The following is a 20903-nucleotide window of genomic DNA, read 5'->3' as shown; positions in this document are numbered from 1 at the left end:
CGCGACTTTAAGCGCAAGTTTTAAGCGCAAAAACGCCAAATAATTTCTCAATATGACCAGGATCCCTCATCCCCCACCACCAGCTTAAAAAACACGAATTTTAGCGCAGAGAGGGCACCTTTCTCAGGGTTCACCCTACACAGCGGTAGGGGTCTCCCTCCAGGTGCGCTCTCTCTAGCGCTAAAATCCAGTCTCCCAAGCTGGTGACAACGGCTTCATCTGCCGAGTGTCAAAGGTTGTTGGTGGGCACCTGTTAAGTCGTCAGGTGGGTGTCAGGAACAGCTCACCGTCTCAGTCACTCGACTCTGTATGAGTCTAATGATGAACAACGGGGCCTTCCTCCTAAGTCGTGTCCTTGGGACACAGTGATTGGGAGCGATAGATAGATATAGCTTTCGTTCTACCAGGCTTGCGCCTAGCTGCTCCTTTCCCGACAATCTCACTAATTTTAGATAGCTCTCAAGACTGGTCTCTAGCTTAGAGGCGTTCAGCTATTAACCAAAGTACTTAGCGCATCTGCTCTGACAAGTCAAACAACAGAAACACCAGCGGTACCAGGCTCTGGTTCCTCTCGTACTAAAGAGCCTTACTCAAGACTAGTCCTCCCTATTAGTAGGGTAAAACTAACCTGTCTCACGACGGTCTAAACCCAGCTCACGTTCCCTTTTGACGGGTGAACAATCCGACACTTTCTGAATTCTGCTTCAAAATGATAGGAAGAGCCGACATCGAAGGATCAAAAAGCTACGTCGCTATGAACGCTTGGCAGCCACAAGCCAGTTATCCCTGTGGTAACTTTTCTGTCACCTCTTCCTTCAAACCACGAATTAAAGAGGATCGATAGGCCGTTGTTTCCAAGGTTCTCCTTGTACTGAAAGGAGAACTCAAGCTGGCTTGTGCCCTTCTACTCTATTCAAGGTTTCTTTCCTTGAGGAGCCAACCTTAGGACACCTGCGTTATCGTTTGACAGATGTACCGCCCCAGTCAAACTCCCTGCCTCACTCTCTCTGAGGTTAGGGTTGCCCTTTCAACTTCCTTCTACAACTGAAGCAAGGCATTAAGCCTAGCTGTCTTTCCCTTCCGACTTCTTAAGCAGAGAAGACATACGTGTGAGAGTATTTCAAGACTGGCTTTTACACCTCCTCTCTATCCTACTTCAAGTATTCCTCTCCACCAAGCGAAACTAGAGTCAAGCTCAACAGGGTCTTCTTTCCCCGCTAATATCCACAAGTCCGTTCCCTTGACTGCGGGTTCGCTAGATGGTAGATAGGGACAGTGGGAATCTCGTTAATCCGTTCATGCGCGTCAGTAGTTATCTGACGAGGCATTTGGCTACCTTAAGAGAGTCATAGTTACTCCCGCCGTTTACCCGCGCTTAATGGGACCTCTTCCATTTGACATTCAGAGCACTGGGCAGAAATCACATCGAGTCAATGTCACCCTTTGACTATCTCGATGCTTTGTTTTAATTAAACAGTCGGATTCCCCCTGCTCGTGTCAGTTCTGATCAAGCTATTGATAGCTAGACGTATATACGTAAGTATATGAAGCCTAGCGCTTCCATGCCTTCAAGATTAAAGGTCCGAACCACATCCAGTCCTTCCAATCCAAGGGCACTTCCACGTTAAACCCGACTAGCTTAGCCTTCAGAGCCATTCTTTCTCCCAAAGTTACAGAACCATTTTGCCGACTTCCCTTACCTACATTATTCTATTGGTCAGAGGTTCTTAACCTTGGAGACCTGCTGCGGATATGAGTACGGCCTACACCAGTTCAACCATAGCCTTAAGATTGGTTTTCAAGGTCCAGCTTCCACCAGAGACACGTCTTGAACGGACGTGTTCTTAGCTAGGGTTACCTTTACTCACTCTGACAGTGTTTCAAGGTGACCTTTCGCTTATATAGAAAAGACAACTCTCTCTCTGGGGTTAGAAGGAATCCCAATCCACTTTCCTGGTTACCCAGGCCTATATGCTAGGATGAGACTGGTATAGGAACTTGAACTCTAACAAGTTTCCCTTTCTCCGCTTGCACTTGCCTGTGCCTTGTACATACTTCAACTTTAGATTAGAACCGCCTGACTCGCGTTCAACTACTGTTCACACGAAACCTTTCTCCACTTCGACTATCCAATCCCTCCTTGGATTATTCGCTACTTCCACCAAGATCTGCACACAACGTTGCTCCCGACTTTACTTTAACTGGCCCTTTCTTGCCACGTTATTACCAGCCTACTTGTGCCTAGCCAACCTCTAGGCACAGCTGGAGTATAAGTCCTTCTATAGTTTTAGCAACATCCATTTTCAGGACTGCTTTCTTCGACAGGTGAGTTGTTACACACTCCTTAGCGGGTCCCAACTTCCATGGTCACCGTCCTGCTGTCTTAAGAAACCAACACCTTTTGTGGTATCTTATGAACTATGACTTTGTTACTTTAACTCTGCGTTTGGATCATCCCACAGCGCCAGTCCTGCTTACCAAGAATGGCCCACACGTCCTTTCATATTCCTTCCGACTTTAGCAAGGCCTTCTACTTAAGCGCCAAGCTATTCTCATCCATTTATAGTTTGAGAATGAGTTGAGATCGTTCCAATCCCATTCCTCCTAGTCATTTGCTTTACCAGATGAAACTATCCTTGTGAATTACAGCTATCCTTAGGGAAACTTCGACTGGAACCAGCTACTAGATAGTTCGATTAGTCTTTCGCCCCTATACTCGACTCTGACAATCGATTTGCACGTCAGAATTGCTACGGGCCTCCACCAGGCTTTCACCTGGCTTCACCCTGATCAAGCATAGTTCACCATCTTTCGGGTCTTAACAGATTCACTCAATCTGACTTTGCCGCTACTACTATAGCAAGCCTTCAACGAAACCACATGCCTTGGTTTCCCACTTGACTTCCCTTCACACCAACCCTCTACTTGGGTTCTATTTGTCCGCCTGTTAAACTCCTTGATCCGTGTTTCAAGACGGGTCGATGTCACCGTCTTTACTTTTCAACAACGAGTGCTTTAGCGCTCGCTATGCCGCCCTCTACACACAACTGAAGTGCTAGCTCTCCCGTCTAATGCACCTCCTTCCTTCTCCTTCAAGGTTGACTCTAACTGGTACCCAGGTTCACCTTCCTATGAACACAAGGAATACCAGCTTGAGACCCTTACACCGTTTGTCAAAGGACAATTTCACATACTTTTGACTCTCTCTTCAAAGTTCTTTTCAACTTTCCCTCACGGTACTTGTTTGCTATTGGCCTTGCCGCCAGTCTTTAGCTTAATGAATGGTTTACCTCAACCTTCAGAATACAATTCCAAATATTCCTACTCCACTCTCAAGCGGGCGTGCCTAGACCTTCCCAGCTCTCTTGGTCCTTCACCTTTCCTATGAACGAACCACATTCACGAGAGACCTTGCCATGGGAAGCCTAGACTACCCGCTTGCTTGCGCCTCACAGTCCCTCTTACAGAGAGACTCAGCCTAGAGCTACCGTCTTGTCATTCGCTATTACTAAGACGGTCTCCTTGGATTCCTTTTCCTCCGCTTATTGATATGCTTAAGTCAAGCGGGTCTTTCATTCTCTATCAAACACTCTTATTGAGTCAAACTGCCGCTAATTCTCAAATTAGACCTTTACGTAGCTCTTTGGATCCGTCGCATATATTACTGTCCTCTCTCCTACCTTCTAAACGAAGGGTAGGAAGAACCGCCCTATGGACGGGTGCCTTGCCTCCTTATGCCCACATTCTGACAAGGAATACGAAACCAAAGCCTTGCTTTGTTTCCTGCGCTTGCGTTCAACCAAGCTATGTTCATGTGACCAGCGATTCACATTCACTCTAGTGTTTAGCTACTATCTTCTTCAAGCTACAAGCCTAGTGTTCCCTTGTCCACTAGCTTTGCTTTAGCGCCTTCACCTGCGCTTTCTCTTTGGCAGGCGCCTTGGGCCTGGTATGGATTCGTTAAGACTAGCTCTACGATTCCTTGTTCCCGACAATACAACTCCACTATGATCCTTCCGAAGGTTCACCTACGGAAACCTTGTTACGACTTTTACTTCCTCTAAATGACACAGCTTGAACTACTTCAGGTACCCAGGTCAAGTGTTAGGGCTCCTTCCATGGTTCTCACTAAGACATTCAATCGGTAGTAGCGACGGGCGGTGTGTACAAAGGGCAGGGACTCAATCAAGGCAAGCTATTGACTTGCCTTTACTAGGAATTCCAGGTTAATGTCGAACACTTTCAAGCGACAATCCCGACTGTTAAATATATTAACCGCTTGCCTAGTCCTTTCGAACCAGGGACGGGTTATATATTCAATTGTAGCACGTGTGCGGCCCAGAACATCTAAGGGCATCACAGACCTGTTATTGCTCTTTCTTTAGCTACTTCGTTCAACTAACCCTTCCAAGAAGACACACATCTTCAAGTTAGTTAATGTTTCCACCCGACTTCAATTTGGAAACAGTGTCCTTATTGGTAAGTGAGAGTCTCGTTCGTTATCGGAATTAACCAGACAGATCACTCCACCAACTAAGAACGGCCATGCACCACCAACCACCAAATCAAGAAAGAGCACTTAGTCTGTCAATCCTTCTAGTGTTCTGGCCTGGTAAGTTTTCCCGTGTTGAGTCAAATTAAGCCACAAGCTCCACTCCTGGTGGTGCCCTTCCGTCAATTACTTTAAGTTTCAGCTTTGCAACCATACTTCCCCTGGAACCAAATAACTTTAGTTTCCAAAAGTCGCCTATCACCACGTCAATAGACATGCGATAGATTACTGGTTGGCATCGTTTATGGTTAGAACTAGGGCGGTATCTAATCGCCTTCGATCCTCTAACTTTCGTTCTTGATCAATGAAAACATACTTGGCATATGCTTTCGCTTTTGGATGTCTTCAAACGGTCCAAGAATTTCACCTCTAGCGCTTGAATACATATGCCCCCGTCAGTCTCTATTTATCATCAAGTTATGGTTGAGACCAACATAACATACACAACTCCTTGTTATATTATTCCATGCACAACTATTCCGACTACTGGTCTGCCTTTAGCACTCTTGTTTTTTCAAAGTAAACACAGACCCAGCTCAATCAACCTTTGAAAGTCAATTGACTTGTCCTTCTCAACCAATCAATAAGAACCGCTAGCGCTTGCGCCAGGGCTCCCACTTGACAATCTTCCGACTACGAGCTTTTTAACCACAGCAACATTAGTATACGCTATTGGAGCTGGAATTACCGCGGCTGCTGGCACCAGACTTGCCCTCCAATTGATCCTTTGACATTAATTTAGATTAACATCATTCCAATTACAAGGCCTCGAAAGAGTCTTGTATTGTTATATTCCGTCACTACCTCTGTCTTTAACAAATGGGTAATTTGCGCGCCTGCTGCCTTCCTTAGATGTGGTAGCCATTTCTAAGGCGCCCTCTCCAGAATCGAACCCTGATTCTCTGTTACCCGTCATAACAACTGTGCGCCTAAGGCACCCAGTCTACAGTTGATAGGTCATACCATGAATGAACTGATAGTCAGGTTAACTGAACTATCAAGAACGGCTTCAGGTCAACTTTAGTACACTTCCGTGTTTGGTTTCTCAAGCGCTTACCTTCCACAACTCCTATTGCCTTGTCTTATGTATTAGCTTGAGAATTACCAAAGTTATCCTTCCGCTGTTCCTTCTGCCCAATCAAGTTGATATGTTTTAATGAGCCTTTCGTAGTCTCTCTCACTTTGGCACATGCATGGCTTAGGCTTTGACGTTAGCATATATTACTGGCAGAATCAACCAGATTAGGTGTCTACCTTCCTATAGACCCCTTGGTTAAGACTCTGACTGGAACCTCTCACCCACAAGCAAGCCAGCAACACCCTTAACCTAGCTTGCCCTTTAGCTCTAAACTTGGGTCTCTTGAAGCCAGTCTTAAGTCTTAAACTTCCTTTCCTTCGTTTCCTTCCTTTAACACAGCGCTTGCTTTGCCAGCTTGCAAGCGCTTGGTTTTGCTTTGAGGTGCCCTAGCTTGGGTTAACAATAGCTGGCACCTCTCTATCCTCCTTCAAAGGATACCTTGGACGTAGTCAAGGTTACCCTCCTAAGACACTCTTTGACTGTCCACTCTCACCCGCAAGCCAGCCCGCTCTTAACCTCTCACCCACAGTTAGACTACAGTCGACTCGACTCTCTGCCCACACGGTAACTTCGGCAGGCAGCGTCTGGATGTCTACTGTAGCCTTCAAACTTGGTCTCTTGAAGTCAAAAGCGGTGCCCTTAAGCTCTAAACGGGAACCTCTTGAGTGGGACAGTCTAAAGTCTCCTTGGTTATGGTTCTCCCGCCCTTCTAACCTTAGGCTTGGTGTCTACTTCACCACGGTTGAAGGTGCCCTTCCTTCTACCCAGGTCTATAACACACTTCCTTTGACTTGGTGTCTACCTCACCACAGTCTCCTTCCTTTGACTGGTGTCACCTTCACCAGCTTGACTTAAGATAGCGGGCGCTCTATCTTAGTCTACCTTCTCACTCAACCAGGCTTCCCTTACTAAGGGTGCCCTCCTTTGACTGTGGTGTCCACCTCACCACAGTCTCCTTCCTTTGACTGGTGTCACCTTCACCAGCTTGACTTAAGATAGCGGGCGCTCTATCTTAGTCTACCTTCTCACTCAACCAGGCTTCCCTTACTAAAGGTGCCTTCCTTTGACTGTGGTGTCCACTTCACCACAGTCTCCTTCCTTTGACTGGTGTCACCTTCACCAGCTTGACTTAAGATAGCGGGCGCTCTATCTTAGTCTACCTTCTCACTCAACCAGGCTTCCCTTACTAAAGGTGCCTTCCTTTGACTGTGGTGTCCACTTCACCACAGTCTCCTTCCTTTGACTGGTGTCACCTTCACCGTCTTACTTAACCAGGCTTCCCTTACTAAAGGTGCCTTCCTTTGACTGTGGTGTCCACTTCACCACAGTCTCCTTCCTTTGACTGGTGTCACCTTCACCGTCTTACTTAACCAGGCTTCCCTTACTAAAGGTGCCTTCCTTTGACTGTGGTGTCCACTTCACCACAGTCTCCTTCCTTTGACTGGTGTCACCTTCACCGTCTTACTTAACCAGGCTTCCCTTACTAAAGGTGCCTTCCTTTGACTGTGGTGTCCACTTCACCACAGTCTCCTTCCTTTGACTGGTGTCACCTTCACCGTCTTACTTAACCAGGCTTCCCTTACTAAAGGTGCCTTCCTTTGACTGTGGTGTCCACTTCACCACAGTCTCCTTCCTTTGACTGGTGTCACCTTCACCGTCTTACTTAACCAGGCTTCTCCCTTAACAAGGGTGCCTAGAGATAGCGAGCGTCTATCTCTTATCTTCCCCTACCTTTACCTCATAAGGTAGGGTGCCGGTTCATCTAACATCAAGCTCCCGTAAGCCGCTAGCGCTTGACAAGGGCATGGATGGTGTCCATGGTGTCCTTTGCCTCGCGCGCGCGGGTCCCTCTTACGAAAAAATATGTTATCCCCTATATACTTTTGAAAATCCGCTTATGGGAGCACTAGTTGAAAATTTCTGAAAATTTTTACCTTATTAAAAAATAAAATTTTTGAAAAAAAATACCCTATATTATTATAGTATAAAACGCCTAATAATTTTTTTTGAAAACGTCTCCCCCCCCGTTCACCGGTATCTGCAGAGTTTTTGGGCGCCCAGCGGCGCCCATTGGGCCCCATCCAGTAGTAGTAATCCTTAAGCCTACCCTGGAGTGAATCTTGAATTCGCATAATGACTGATTCTACGCGGATAGCTTAGTAGTACTCTACTTTAGAACATCTATACTACTGTATCGATGATCCTTGTAGTCACTAAGCGTCCTCTCGAAGCATAGTCAAGAGTTTTCAATCGATGTCACACCATGTCGGTTACCAAACAGGCAAAGTCCTATCCAGGGGAGTCGGAGCACTCTATCTTGGTTCTTTACCAGGGCACCCACAGCGCCCGCCCGCTTCCCTTATGGTTGCTACCCTAGTCGACGGAGGGCGCATCACCAGTCCAGTAGGCGACCTTTCCCAAGAATAGCATTCTACCGAGTCCATGTTCCCAGTTCGATGTCCCTTTATCCAACAAGTACTATGAAGGAGGAACCAAGTTAAGGACCAAGATCACTTACACTACTGATAGACTCTTACTCCGAGTTTAAAGACTGGACTAAGGGGGCAGCCTTGTGAATACTTCGCCACGTTAACTACCGCCCCCAACCAGTACTGTTGAGGTGGAGATGAAGAGATCTAATACGACCCGCACTCCTACTCAGGGTAGCTTAAGTGCACGACGTAGATGAGGCAACTCATGTCACCCGTACGCTCCTTAAGGAAGGTTAACGTCTCGGGAAGCTTGACCCTGAAACTTGTAGATGTTTAAAGTCCAGTAGACTAAAATTGCTAAAGTCAAAGCAAGGTCATAGTCTTCCAGTCAGGCAGAACACCTGACCTTAGTACTATAACCGACCGCACTAGTATACCAAAGGAGGCGCCTACCCAGGTTAACGCTTGACACTTGGTATGGTACTTATGTCGAACCCCGGTTTAAGTAAAGGACAAGAGGAAACATGAATGCCCCCCACCACCACGTCTTAATCTCCAGAGGGAGGCGACGTGTCTTGTGTTACCATGCTTGGTGCGGTTCTGCTCGTATAGAACTCCCCCTCTGGTTCCTTGCTCTAAGGGCAGCTAAACCGTCCAATCTAGGTTCTCCCAATCACCCTCGTCCAGCATACCTTACCCTGCATAGCGGCCTCAACCCATACCCAGGTCAAATACTCAAGCAAGAGTGCAGTACTAAGGGAGCTATGCCGCAAGCAAGCAAGCGGAACAATTCCTACCTTGAACCAAGGATATGTTAGACTACAGTCGAATCGACTCTCTGCCCACACAGTACTTCGGCAGGCAGCGTCTGGTTGACTACTATAGCCCTCAACCCTTGGCGCACTGTCACCCTATACTATAAGCGCCAACCCAAGTCAGGTATTTTGACTCACCGAAGGGGTCCACCTACTTAGAGGGAGTCAAGTGTCAAGCAACCCGCACACTACACTTACTTAAGGTGACGCCTTAAGTATACAGCTTAATCTCCCGACGGAGGCGCTGCACCTTCTTCCACGAGTCTACTTCCCGACTAAGTTACTAAGGTTTCAGTCACTACGGCGGACCGCTGGCGTTCTCGGCCTACTACCCGTTCTACTTAGTGAAGGACTCTCCGCACTTGCCACCTTAAGTATAAGGGTTGAGGGCTGTAGGCACGGAAACTTAGACCGCTTATCTCATCTCTCACCCCAAGCAAGCATCGCCCTACTACACTTGCGGGCCTGTTGAGAGAGTATCCTTCAGAGTGCTACCCAGGTGCACTCTATCTAAGGGTGTTACACCGTGCCTCATCCTTACGGTTACAGTGCCTTTCTCAACCCTTAAGCCAGGCCTTATCAACCTTCTTTGGTACACTCGCTATGCGAACCTGACTTGTAATACCAATCTGTAGGCAACCTTGGTGACCTTAGCTTGCCTTCTACTAAGTGTCTACCTTGTTACCATCCTTCAGGCTTCCTTCGCTCCTCCACTCTAGTGGTTCTCAACCAAGCCTCACCAGGGCACCTTCTACCAAGGTCTTAGGCGGCCCTATACGTTGCCTATACGTTGTAGCTTTCCTTAAGGGCAGACCCGCTTCGACAGCCAACTCCCTCACTGGGAGTCCACTGTCCCTTAAGGGAGTTGCCTTAGACCTTGGTTTAGGGTGCCCAAGATACCAGTCTGTTGAACCAGTAGAGTGGGACCACCTACTTCGGTTAGTGCACTAACCCGCAAACGCTAAAGTTAGAAGGCAGCCTACAGATATCTCCTTAACTGCCGCCCGAAGTGACCCTTAAGGCATTCAAGCAACTGTCTACTGTCGCTTGACACTCCTACTACTGGTTGGATGGTTAAGAGTGAACCAAGGTGTTCCGTCTTAGGGTAGTCTTCCTACCCGACTCCAAGCGATGTGCACCCAAGCGACATTCTCGGGTTACCTTAAGGAAGGTTACCCTTACTGGCGAGAACCTGCCCTTGGATATTGGAACACTATAACCAACCACCTACCAAGATCCATTCCAGACCTTTCGGCTACCAGTAGTCTACTTGCGGGATTGATTACCCCCGCAAGCAGCTTGGGTGTGACTCTATAAGGTCAGTCACCCAAGTATTAGGGCTATGATCCATGCCGCCGTCAACTCTACACTGTGCTCCTGACACAAGGTATCCTTGAAGAAGGATGCCTAAAGCAGGAGACTTGCGCTAAGCGCTAAGCTTAGGCTCCCTAAAGCTGCCCTCTAAGTGGTAACGTCCTTAGAAGGGCACCTTGTCAGGAGACTTGCCGCCTTGCTCAAGTATTGGTACCTTGAATACCCAGGTGTATTCAAGCAACTGTCCAATGTCACTACCAATACTCTACTACTGGTTGGATGGTTAAGAGTGAACCAAGATGTTCCGTCTTAGGGTATTGGGCAGCCCGTCATTCTCGCGCTGCCTACCCGACTCCAAGCGATGTGCACCCAAGCGACATTCTCGGGTTACCTTAAGGAAGGTTACCCTTACTGGCGAGAACCTGCCCTTGGATATTGGAACACTATAACCAACCACCTACCAAGATCCATTCCAGACCTTTCGGCTACCAGTAGTCTACTTGCGGGATTGTTATGACCCCCGTAAGTAGCTTGGGTGTGACTCTAACAGGTCAGTCACCCAAGTATTGAGCGCTCCTTCAACCTCCTCTATACTAAGACCGTTACCCAATCTTAGGCTCCCGACACAAGGTTTCCTTAGAGGGACACTAAGGGCGCCTTAAGCAGAAGACTTGCCGCCTAATCCTACTATAAGGACACTCAATCTCAGTCAGGAGTACTGTCTTCATCGATAGAGTGACCCGTGTTGCGTTCTTGAAGCGCTATCTATAAGGGTTCCCAAGATAGAGCGCCTTCGGTAAAGGATTCGAACCATTTCCCAACTATAGGTCAAAGCTCTATCTATACGGGTTCCCAAGATAGGCACCTCGTTGTGCGTTAGCGCTTGGTATAGAGTAAGGTAAGGGCAGACATCCAAGATTGATGCCTAGTCTACCCTACTCTACCTTAAGGGCGCCTGTCTCAGTCAGTAGTACTGTCTTCATCGACGTAAGCTCGCCCGCTGTGCGTTAACCCGACCGTATATGCGTTATAGTGACCCTAACCTTCGGTGTCTACCTTCAGTAAGGGTCCAAGAAACCGTATCTAGATTTTCGTTCAAATCCGTCAAGCGGTTTCTATGATAGCGGGCGCTAACCGCTAGTGGTCGGGTCGGGGAGGTAGGGAGAACGACATACCATGCTCTCCCTAAACCTTCGTACAAGAATTCTTTGGCGTAGAAATTCTCTGGCGCATGCCACTTGCACGAAAGTAAGATTTGACCAACCTTCCTCCCCTATATACTTTTAAAATTCCGCTTATGGGAACACTAGTTGAAAAAAAAAATTTTAATTTTACCTTATTAAAAAATTTTTTTTTTGAAGTGGAAAGTGAAAATCTCGGCAACCAAGGTCACTTTGGATAGCTGTAACTTTGGCTAGGATTGAGCTACAGAGGACTTTAAGTACTCAAATTAAACATCTTGGCAAGCCTAACAACTTTTATTAAAGACTTTGGACAAGATTTTGACTTTTAAGGGGGGTTATGGGGACCCAAACTTTACCAATTTTGGATTTCCATGCATTTGACTGCAAAACTGCAAAAATTTATGCAAATTATTCTAAGTCCAAAGTTGAAAAATGAGAAAATGAAAATATCGCAAACCTAGGTCACTTTGGATAGCTGTAACTTTGGCTAGGATTGAGCTACATAAGACTTTAAGTACTCAAATTAAACATCTTGGCAAGCCTAACAACTTTTATTAAAGGTTTTGGACAAGATTTTGACTTTTAAGGGGGGTTATGGGGACCGCAAGTTGCCTGATTTTGGATTTCCATGCATTTGACTGCAAAAATGTAAAATTTGATCAAAATTTTGGCTAAGACAAGGGTGCCCTCCAAAATGAAAATCTCGGAAACCAAGGTCACTTTGGATAGCTGTAACTTTGGCTAGGATTGAGCTACAGAGGACTTTAAGTACTCAAATTAAACATCTTGGCAAGCCTAACAACTTTTATTAAAGGTTTTGGACAAGATTTTGACTTTTAAGGGGGGTTATGGGGACCCAAACTTTGCCAATTTTGGATTTCCATGCATTTGACTGCAAAAATTAGGGGATCTCAGACCGGCAAGGGGGCAAGGCAAGGCAAGGTGACTCGTTGTCGTTCTCGTTTTGGGTTGACGTTGACGTAAGCGGTTGACGTTGACGTAAGCTGGCTTACCTTCCAAGCGGGTGGAGATAGCGCTTTGCCTATACTAAGACATCGAACCAGGTCTACCTTACGGGTTACCATGCCGCTTCACCTGCCCTCTCTCCCAAGCAAGGTAGCCAGGCAGCAAGGCAAGGTGACTCGTTGTCGTTCTCGTTCTTGGGTTGACGTTGACGTAAGCTGGACTAGGCGCCCTATACCGTGTCTTAGGCTCCCTATACCGTGTCTTAGGCGACCGTAAGCTGGACTAGGCGCCCTATACCGTGTCTTAGGCTCCCTATACCGTGTCTTAAGCGACCGTAAGCTGGACTAGGCGCCCTATACCGTGTCTTAGGCTCCCTATACCGTGTCTTAGGCGACCGTAAGCTGGACTAGGCGCCCTATACCGTGTCTTAGGCTCCCTATACCGTGTCTTAAGCGACCGTAAGCTGGACTAGGCGCCCTATACCGTGTCTTAGGCTCCCTATACCGTGTCTTAGGCGACCGTAAGCTGGACTAGGCGCCATGCCGCTTCACCTGCCCTCTCTCCCAAGCAAGGTAGCCAGGCAGCAAGGCAAGGTGACTCGTTGTCGTTCTCGTTCTCGTTCTTGGGTTGACGTTGACGTAAGCTGGCTTACCTTCCAAACGGGTAGACGTTACCATGCCGCTTCACCTGCCCTCTCTCCCAAGCAAGGTAGCCAGGCAGCAAGGCAAGGTGACTCGTTGTCGTTCTCGTTTTGGGTTGACGTTGACGTAAGGTGTCCGTATCTCGAGAACGGGTGGTCTGAGAGCGCTGTCCTTCCGTTTTTGAGATTGGGACCCCTATATATATACGTATACCAGTCGATGTCAACTTGACCTTAGGGCACCTACTACCCTCCCTACCCAGGTATGAGCCTTGGTTGAACATAGTGAGCCTTGACACGACATACACAGTGAGCCTTACATGTTAGGCTCACTACCTATTTTTTTTCTTAGTGAGCCTTAGTGGTTTGTCTTTTGGCCTCTTTTTGCAATCAATCAATAGCCCACTTTTGGCTCACTGAGGAAAAAAGTGTAAAAAAGACAAACAGGTAAGGCTCACTGAGGAAAAAAAGAGGCAGTGAGCCTTGACGTGACATACACTGAGCCTAACCACTAAGGCTCACTATCATATTTTCCTAGGCAGTGAGCCTTACCTGTTTGTCTTTTTTGAACTTTTTTCCTCAGTGAGCCTTACATGTTTGGCTCACTGCCTAGGAAAATATGATAGTGAGCCTTGACGTGACATACACTGAGCCTAACCGCTAAGGCTCACTGAGGAAAAAAGTGTAAAAAAGACAAACAGGTAAGGCTCACTGAGGAAAAAAAGAGGCAGTGAGCCTTGACGTGACATACACTGAGCCTAACCACTAAGGCTCACTATCATATTTTCCTAGGCAGTGAGCCTTACCTGTTTGTCTTTTTTGAACTTTTTTCCTCAGTGAGCCTTACATGTTTGGCTCACTACCTAGGAAAATATGATAGTGAGCCTTGACGTGACATACACTGAGCCTAACCGCTAAGGCTCACTGAGGAAAAAAGTGTAAAAAAGACAAACAGGTAAGGCTCACTGAGGAAAAAAAGAGGCAGTGAGCCTTGACGTGACATACACTGAGCCTAACCACTAAGGCTCACTATCATATTTTCCTAGGCAGTGAGCCTTACCTGTTTGTCTTTTTTGAACTTTTTTCCTCAGTGAGCCTTACATGTTTGGCTCACTACCTAGGAAAATATGATAGTGAGCCTTGACGTGACATACACTGAGCCTAACCGCTAAGGCTCACTGAGGAAAAAAGTGTAAAAAAGACAAACAGGTAAGGCTCACTGAGGAAAAAAAGAGGCAGTGAGCCTTGACGTGACATACACTGAGCCTAACCACTAAGGCTCACTATCATATTTTCCTAGGCAGTGAGCCTTACCTGTTTGTCTTTTTTGAACTTTTTTCCTCAGTGAGCCTTACATGTTTGGCTCACTGCCTAGGAAAATATGATAGTGAGCCTTGACGTGACATACACTGAGCCTAACCGCTAAGGCTCACTGAGGAAAAAAGTGTAAAAAAGACAAACAGGTAAGGCTCACTGAGGAAAAAAAGAGGCAGTGAGCCTTGACGTGACATACACTGAGCCTAACCACTAAGGCTCACTATCATATTTTCCTAGGCAGTGAGCCTTACCTGTTTGTCTTTTTTGAACTTTTTTCCTCAGTGAGCCTTACATGTTTGGCTCACTGCCTAGGAAAATATGATAGTGAGCCTTGACGTGACATACACTGAGCCTAACCGCTAAGGCTCACTGAGGAAAAAAGTGTAAAAAAGACAAACAGGTAAGGCTCACTGAGGAAAAAAAGAGGCAGTGAGCCTTGACGTGACATACACTGAGCCTAACCACTAAGGCTCACTATCATATTTTCCTAGGCAGTGAGCCTTACCTGTTTGTCTTTTTTGCACTTTTTTCCTCAGTGAGCCTTAGCTGTTAGGCTCAGTGTATGTCACGTCAAGGCTCACTATATGTTCAACCAAGGCTCACTACCGCTTAAGTAGGGTACCCTTAGGCCGGCATACGGGTGTCCTAGTGTCTTCAAGCTGGAGTAGGGTTCCCTTAGACGAGTCTACGTGCCCTCTACCTTGGTATAGTGAGCCTTGACGCGACATAGACTGAGCCTAAGTGGAACACAGTGAGCCTTAACCCGACATGTCGTGCTTTGGCTCACTATACGTTCAACCAAGGCTCACTACCGCTTAAGTAGGCTTCCCTTACGCCTGTCTACGGGTGCCTAAGTGTCTTCAAGCTGGACTAGGGTTCCCTTAGACGAGTCTACGTGCCCTCTACCTTGGTATAGTGAGCCTTGACGCGACATAGACTGAGCCTAAGTGGAACACAGTGAGCCTTAACCCGACATGTCGTGCTTTGGCTCACTATACGTTCAACCAAGGCTCACTACCGCTTAAGTAGGCTTCCCTTACGCCTGTCTACGGGTGCCTAAGTGTCTTCAAGCTGGACTAGGGTTCCCTTAGACGAGTCTACGTGCCCTCTACCTTAGTATAGTGAGCCTTGACGCGACATAGAGTGAGGTACCAACACGAGCTTGAGTGTCAAACACCATTCCTTAGTCAAGGTGCCCTTAAGTCCCGCTAGAGAAGGAAAAGTGTAGGCGAGGGTTGACAACGGAGGTCTAGACTGGGCCACAGATGAGCTACAAGAATCGTTTTGGTGTCTATAGAGAGCTTATACGATCCAACTATCAGTTACCATTTCAACCCATAGTCTAAAGTCAGTCTAAGTATACGTGCGGGTGCCCTAAAGTCAGGCAACCTTAACCCGTATAAGGAGTCGTCCAATCTCAAACTGTCTTTAATAAAAGATGCTCTAAATGCCCTCAAGATCATACACACGAAGTTTCATTCCATTATCTCTAACCGTTCTCCGCTTATAGGGCGCCAAAGTCGAGTAACCGGAGAGAGCAGTCTCCCAACCCATCCACCCGTATACGCAACCCCCTATACTGACTCGCTCCGGTACCTCGACTTTGGCGCACTACCAACGGAGAACGGTTAGAGATAATGGAATGAAACTTAGTGTGGATGATCTTGACACCATTATGAGCATCTTTTATTAAAGGAAGTTTGAGATTGGGGCACTCTAAGACCCAGTTAAGGTGCCCTAAAGTCAGGCTACCTTAACCCGTATAAGGAGTCGTCCAATCTCAAACTGTCTTTAATAAAAGATGCTCTAAATGCCCTCAAGATCATACACACTAAGTTTCATTCCATTATCTCAACCCATTCTCCGCTGGTAGTGCGCCAAAGTCGAGGTACCGGAGCGAGTCAGTATAGGGGGTTGCGTATACGGGTGGATGGGTTGGGAGACTGCTCTCTCCGGTTACTCGACTTTGGCGCACTACCAACGGAGAACGGTTAGAGATACTGGAATCAAACTTTGTGTGGACATTCTTGACACCATTATGAGCATCTTTTATTAAAGGAAGTTTGAGATTGGGGCACTCTAAGATCGGGTTACGGTGCCCTAAAGTCAGGCTACCTTAACCCGTATAAGGAGTCGTCCAATCTCAAACTGTCTTTAATAAAAGATGCTCTAAATGCCCTCAAGATCATACACACGAAGTTTCATTCCATTATCTCTAACCGTTCTCCGTTGGTAGTGCGCCAAAGTCGAGGTACCGGAGCGAGTCTCACTTACAGTCACCTTGACTACTGAATAGCGTTTGACACTAGCGCTCGTATTGGTACCTCGACTTTGCCGCTCTACCAGTCTGCCTACAGTCAAGCTAGCTTAACCAAACTTCGTACAGGGCACCATTAGGCATCAGAGAGCATATCATCTCGAAGTAAAGGGTCCGTTTAGACGACTCTAGAGGGCACTTAAGGCGCCCTGAAGCCTGGTCACCCGAAACTTGGATTCGGGTCTCCCGACTTCAGGGCGCCTTAAGTGCCCTCTATACTGCCCCAAGACCCCTATAATGGTCGTAAAAGATGTCCAGCATGTCAAGACGAATCCATAGACACCTTAAACTCGTTTCTACGTTGACGGAGAGTGGAGTTAGGATGATTCTACCACACGCAACCCGTCTTAGCAGGACGAGAGCGCTAACCGCAGATCTGCAAATCCAGTGCTCAACACGGTTCCTCGTCTTTGGCAAGTCACCAAATGGGCTACAGTTGAGCTAGGAACGAGGTTAAGGTGTCTACAGAGACGTCTTGGCATGCTGAAGAGATAACTCTACACATTAGCTAGTCTAAAGTCACTCTAGAGGGCACTTAGGGCGCCCTGAAGCAACCCAGGTCAAATCTGAAGGCTGCCGCCAGCTTAGCGCTAAATCCAAGTTTTGACTTTGGCACTCCACCAGTCAGGCTACAGTTGAGATATCGACCTCTAGTCTTTTCTATAGTGTCCAGTAGGCATCTGACTATCATATCCTAGCTTGACAAGGTCATATCTCAACTTTCAAGGCGCTGAGGGCACTCAGAGTGACCCTATACCGTCAAAATCTGAAAATACGCGATGTTGCAAAAATCAAAAAAAGTCGATTTTTTATGCAAAAATGAGCTATTTGAGCGGCCCAAAGGCATTCAATCTTAGTTTGGGGTCCATTGGGATGATTTAGGATGGTTTTTGGGTCAATCAAAATTTTGACCAAAATCGATGATTTTTCCATGCTATACCCTTAGCGTTTTTGCCAAAAATGGCCATTTTCGAGGGTTTTGGTAGAAGTGCTGTAAAATGCTTCAAAGTTGAGATAATGACTTCAAATTGAGTACAGATACTCTTGGGCATGTGTCTGACCACATACTAGCTTGGGAAGGCATTTGGACAACTTTCAAGGGGAGGGTGCCCCCCCAAAGACGAGGACTCAAAATCTCAAAATCTGGGTTTTGGGTCAAAATTTTGACATCGCGATTTTTTGATCTAATATGAACCAGCATAGTCCCCTGACACCAAAAACACCTTTGAAAGTGATTTTGGATGCCTAGAACTGATTCTATGGGCAAAAACGTGCAAAAAAAATCTTACGCAAACTCAAATCTTGAAATTTTTTCGGTTCTCGTCTTTGGCGCCCCCTAACCCCCCCAGGAAGTCAAAATCTTGTCCAAAACCTTTAATAAAAGTTGTTAGGCTTGCCAAGATGTTTAATTTGAGTACTTAAAGTCTTATGTAGCTCAATCCTAGCCAAAGTTATAGCTATCCAAAGTGAACCCAGGTTCAAAGGTCGATGTTTCCACTCATGCGGTTACGGTTTTGGCGCACTCAACCTACGGGTAGGACACCCTAAATTTTCATAACTCAGGCCACAGATGAGCTAGAAAGGAGTTTAAGGTGTCTATGGATTCGTCTTGGCAAATGAAAGTCAGTTACCATTTCAACCTATAGTCTAAAGTCACTCTAGAGGGCACTTATGACCCCCTGAAGGCGGTAGAGTGAAACCAAGATTTTTCAAGATTTCAGCCTAGCGACCTTCAGGGTGCCCTAAGTGCCCTCTAGAGTCGTCTAAACGGACCCCTTACTTCGAGATGATATGCTCTCTGATGCCTAATGGTGCCCTGTATGAAGTTTGGTTAAGCTAGCTTGACTGTAGGCAGACTGGTAGAGCGGCAAAGTCAGGCTAGCGCAAAATGTGGGACACCTGTAACGAGAATGGTACCCAGGGGGGGTATGAAGTGAAAATTTTGGTGAAGGAGATCACTTTAAACCTTATAAACGTTGTCCCTATACCCAATAGACTTGATTAGAACCATTAAAACCAGAATCCAAGACACAAAATTTTTTGACTCGATTTTCAAAATCACGCCAGGGGGGTGCGGAGGATGAAAAATTGAAAAAAAAAAAAGTTGTCTCCAAATGTGCTTTTAATGGTCCTAATCAAGTCTATAGGGTATAGGGAGAACGTTTATAAGGTTTAAAGTGATCGCTTTCACCAAAATGGACCCAGGTTACCCCCCCTGGGCAGTACTGTGAAATCTCAAAAATCGATGTCCTGACAGGGGGTAGGGTCGGTCCATTTTGGTGAAGGTGATCACTTTAAACCTTATAAACGTTCTCCCTATACCCAATAGACTTGATTAGAACCATTAAAACCACATTTGGAGACAACTTTTTTTTTTTTCAATTTTTCATCCTCCGCACCCCCCTGGCGTGATTTTCAAAATCGAGTCAAAAAATTTTGTGTCTTGGATTTTGGTTTTAATGCTTCTAATCAAGTCTATTGGGTATAGGGACAACGTTTATAAGGTTTAAAGTGATCGCCTTCACCAAAAAGTACCCAGGTATACCCCCCCTGGGGTCATTCCACTTACAGGTGTCCCACATTTTTCGCTCGTCTGACTTTGCCGCTCTACCAGTCTGCCTACAGTCAAGCTAGCTTAACCAAACTTCGTACAGGGCACCATTAGGCATCAGAGAGCATATCATCTCGAAGTAAAGGGTCCGTTTAGACGACTCTAGAGGGCACTTAGGGCGCCCTGAAGCCTGGTACCCCAAAACTTGGATTCGGGTCTCCCGACTTCAGGGCGCCTTAAGTGCCCTCTATATTGGCGCAAGACCCCTATAATGGTCGTAAAAGATGTCCAGCATGTCAAGACGAATCCATAGACACCTTAAACTCGTTTCTACGTTGACGGAGAGTGGAGTTAGGATGATTCTACCACACGCAACCCGTCTCAGCAGGACGAGAGCGCTAACCGCAGATCTGCAAAACCAGTGCTCAAGACGGTTCCTCGTCTTTGGCAAGTCACCAAATGGGCTACAGTTGAGCTAGGAACGAGGTTAAGGTGTCTACAGAGACGTCTTGGCATGCTGAAGAGATAACTCTACACATTAGCTAGTCTAAAGTCACTCTAGAGGGCACTTAGGGCGCCCTGAAGACACCCAGGTCAAATCTGCAGCTCAAATCCGGCTTAGCGCTAGATCCAAGTTTTGACTTTGCCACTCCACCAGTCAGGCTACAGTTGAGATATCGACCTCTAGTCTTTTCTATAGTGTCCAGTAGGCATCTGACTATCATATCCTAGCTTGACAAGGTCATATCTCAACTTTCAAGGCGCTGAGGGCACCCAGAGTGAGCCTATACCGTCAAAATCTGGAAATACGCGATGTTGCAAAAATCAAAAAAAGTCGATTTTTTATGCAAAAATGAGCTATTTGAGCGGCCCAAAGGCATTCAATCTTAGTTTGGGGTCCATTGGGATGATTTAGGATGGTTTTTGGGTCAATCAAAATTTTGACCAAAATCGATGATTTTTCCATGCTATACCCTTAGCGTTTTTGCCAAAAATGGCCATTTTCGAGGGTTTTGGTAGAAGTGCTGTAAAATGCTTCAAAGTTGAGATAATGACTTCAAATTGAGTACAGATACTCTTGGGCATGTGTCTGACCACATACTAGCTTGGGAAGGCATTTGGACAACTTTCAAGGGGAGGGTGCCCCCCCAAAGACGAGGACTCAAAATCTCAAAATCTGGGTTTTGGGTCAAAATTTTGACATCGCGATTTTTTGATCTAATATGAACCAGCATAGTCCCCTGACACCAAAAACACCTTTGAAAGTGATTTTGGATGCCTAGAACTGATTCTATGGGCAAAAACGTGCAAAAAAAATCTTACGCAAACTCAAATCTTGAAATTTTTTCGGTTCTCGTCTTTGGCGCCCCCTAACCCCCCCAGGAAGTCAAAATCTTGTCCAAAACCTTTAATAAAAGTTGTTAGGCTTGCCAAGATGTTTAATTTGAGTACTTAAAGTCTTATGTAGCTCAATCCTAGCCAAAGTTACAGCTATCCAAAGTGAACCCAGGTTCAAAGGTCGATGTTTCCACTCATGCGGTTACGGTTTTGGCGCACTCAACCTACCGAAAGGGCACCCTAAATTTTCATAACTCAGGCCACAGATGAGCTAGAAAGGAGTTTAAGGTGTCTATGGATTCGTCTTGGCAAATGAAAGTCAGTTACCATTTCAACCTATAGTCTAAAGTCACTCTAGAGGGCACTTATGACCCCCTGAAGGCGGTAGAGTGAAACCAA

The 20903-nt window shown here is 46.4% G+C and overlaps 1 non-coding gene and 1 pseudogene across 1 annotated transcript; both read right to left on the bottom strand.

Moving 5' to 3' along the window:
* Nucleotides 1-267: 267 nt before the first annotated feature.
* Nucleotides 268-3591, bottom strand: LOC145330928 (large subunit ribosomal RNA). The gene has a single exon (XR_013883598.1). It is a non-coding gene; the product is annotated as a large subunit ribosomal RNA (ribosomal RNA).
* A 414-nt stretch (nucleotides 3592-4005) lies between these two features.
* Nucleotides 4006-5796, bottom strand: LOC145330923 (small subunit ribosomal RNA; annotated as a pseudogene).
* Between the last annotated feature and the right edge of the window lie 15107 nt (nucleotides 5797-20903).

This window comes from Acartia tonsa, chromosome 10 (genome assembly GCF_053477335.1).
Source record: "Acartia tonsa isolate MP-2025a chromosome 10, ASM5347733v1, whole genome shotgun sequence".
Classification (NCBI taxonomy): domain Eukaryota; kingdom Metazoa; phylum Arthropoda; class Copepoda; order Calanoida; family Acartiidae; genus Acartia; species Acartia tonsa.
The sequence above is the reverse complement of the archived record's forward strand: the minus strand, read 5'-3'. Positions and strand labels throughout refer to the sequence as shown.